The following is a 2,527-nucleotide window of genomic DNA, read 5'->3' as shown; positions in this document are numbered from 1 at the left end:
TGCCTCCTCGGGGGCTGAGGGGTCCCTGCCGCCCTTGCCGAGCTGCTCGTAAATGCCGATAAACGTTAATTAAAACTTTCGCTTCCATTAGGCTGCCTTGTTTGGTTAGCCACGGTTCACAGCGCGGGGGGAACTGGGGGAGAAATGTTTTCTGGCTGAAAGGCAGAGCTCGCACGCTGCCGGGCTGAGCCCACGGCTTTCCAACGGGAACAATGCCGCCGCCGTTCTGCAAGGCTTTTTGTCCTGGGTTTTTGGTTAGTAATTCTTTGGCCACAAACCAAGTGCCTTTTCTGTAATAGAGAGCTGCCCTGAGGCTCCCAGAGCAAGTCAATTCCGACTTGCAAATTTCAAATCTCTCTCGTTTTCCTGCTCTCAATTTTCATTTCACCCAGCCTCGCCTTTTGTTTCTCCTTTAAAACGAGTCAGCAAAGCCTTTCCCGTCCCTCCCCTTTGCTGTAGGAGTGAAGGGAGGTAAGAGGAGAGCTGATACTCACAGTCCCGTCCCACCACACACGTCTCCGTTGCCTACAGTCCCCTCCGCCCTGGAGACCCAACGCCACCGCCGAAGTCGTGTCCTCAGCAGCAAGACTTTGGAGAATCCCAATCTGTGTCAGATTCCCCAGGGAAGGATGCTCTTCATCCTCCTCAGACGTGACGGTGGTCCCTCTGCCTCCACGGGCTCATCAGTGCTCAGGCACTGCTTCTCTTTTGCCAGGGCTTGATGAATTGGTTGTCAGACAGCCCTCCCGGAGCAAGGATTGTATGGAGCTCCCTGGCACCTGCACAGTTCAGTACAAATATGTTTTGGCATTTTGAAAGGGTGGTGAGTGTTTCCATAGATGTCAGTAAAGCACATTGTCATCTATGCTAGATGGGAGAAAAAACCCCACAGCATTTCTCAGCACAGGTCTCTGGAGAGGACTTTTGACACTTAAAAATGCAGAAGAGGCACAGTCACATGAGCAAGCAAATGCAAACTCAGAAGGTATTAAGGGGGTTTAAGCTCGATAAACATGATGTGTTTCTTTTGTCAGATGTAAAAATCCATCTGTGCAATGCTTGGAAGGATTCCTGAAGTAAAAATGCCGTGTAAATGGGGTTCACCCAGGGGTAAGCAGGGCATAGATTCTCATGCCTCCTCAGTAACAACATCATTAGAAAGAAGGGAGGGGGGGAAAAAAGCAACAATCCTTAATCTTCCAAGGAATGCAGCACTGAAGGCTTCTAAAGGGAACTCATTAAATCAATGCTAAGCTACTTGTCAACCAGTAACGAGGTATGAGCTTCATTATAACAGCACTTGTTGAGTTTGAAAGGGCTTAGCTCCAATTTACAACTGGCTTGCTGGGCATAAAGGTCCTGAAATAGAACTGGGCGTCCTACCACCGTGCTGGTTGTGATGGCAATTATTCACAGCCAATGTTGTGTTTCTACGGTCTTGTCCTGAATTTCTACCAGTGCAGCCACAGGGTGTGCTACTGACTTTGGGAGAAGTTGTTTCACCTCGGCACTGGGGTGAATGAAGGGACAAACCTGGCTCAGAGAGCTGTATGCTGCCTCCCTGGGGAACCTGGGCCTTGCAGATGAGCACTTGAAAGTGCTCTGCAGCAGCAGTGTGGAATTAAGCTAAGCAGGTTTGTGTGTTGGCAGGTCCACAGGGGCACAGCAGTGAGGGCAAAGGGACACAGTGATCACAGAAGAAGAGTTTGCTGGATTTGGAAACCTTCTTGGTAATTATTGAAATAGCAGGGGTTGGAAGTGAGACCATGCCAAGTCCAGCACATCCCAAAGGTCCATATCTGCAAGGCCAGTGCCATGAACAGCCAGAAGTCCAGTAGCCTCCTGTGGGAGACTGAGGGGAGAAGGAATCCCAGCCCAGTGCTGCTATGCATCACTCCTACACCACACTGAGGAAGTCTAGCCCTTGGCTCCACAACTTCTCAGCTTTCCCCTTGTCCCCATCCTGCTTGAGCCTGCAAAGGCTCCCAGTTGTTTGTCACAGTTTGGTAAACTGACCTTCCTGAGGCACAGCCAGGCACAAAATGGTCTTCACCCCAGCTGACCTCAGGGGTGGACTCTCTTCCAGTGGGCAGACCTGACTGAGCATCTCCCCATGCTGTGGCAGCACAGGCTCAGCTTTGGGAGGGACCTGAGATGACCCACCCCAGCCCAGCAGACACCAGCCATGGTACCCCCACAGCACCTGAGCTCAAGATCCCCAAAACTGTGGTTCTGGGCTGCTGGTAGCTCTGTCCCAGCCAAGGGGCAGGGGGTGGGGGTCTCCCATGGGGCAGCTGCATCCCAAGCTGGCAGAGGTAGAACCAAATGTATTAGGAGGCAGTGGGGATGGCTGTGCCAGGGCTGTGGGGAGGGAATATAAAGGTTTTTGTGGTGTTACAGCTACACATTGAACCAGGGCTCTGCACAAACCAGCTTCAGAGAGGTCTAGAGAGAATGATCATAAGCTGAGATGGGGAAGATTCAGATTAGATGTTAGGAAAAAAACTTTCACTCTTAGGGTGTTCAA

At 51.2% G+C, this 2,527-nt stretch overlaps 1 protein-coding gene across 1 annotated transcript in view; it reads left to right on the top strand.

Annotated features, from left to right (window-relative positions):
* PDE9A (phosphodiesterase 9A) overlaps positions 1-2,527 on the top strand; it is a 48,160-nt gene that overhangs the window by 539 nt on the left and 45,094 nt on the right. The gene's annotated exons all lie outside the window — the stretch shown is intronic.

This window comes from Acanthisitta chloris, unplaced genomic scaffold (assembly GCF_000695815.1).
Source record: "Acanthisitta chloris isolate BGI_N310 unplaced genomic scaffold, ASM69581v1 scaffold12540, whole genome shotgun sequence".
Taxonomy (NCBI): domain Eukaryota; kingdom Metazoa; phylum Chordata; class Aves; order Passeriformes; family Acanthisittidae; genus Acanthisitta; species Acanthisitta chloris.
The sequence above is the reverse complement of the archived record's forward strand: the minus strand, read 5'-3'. Positions and strand labels throughout refer to the sequence as shown.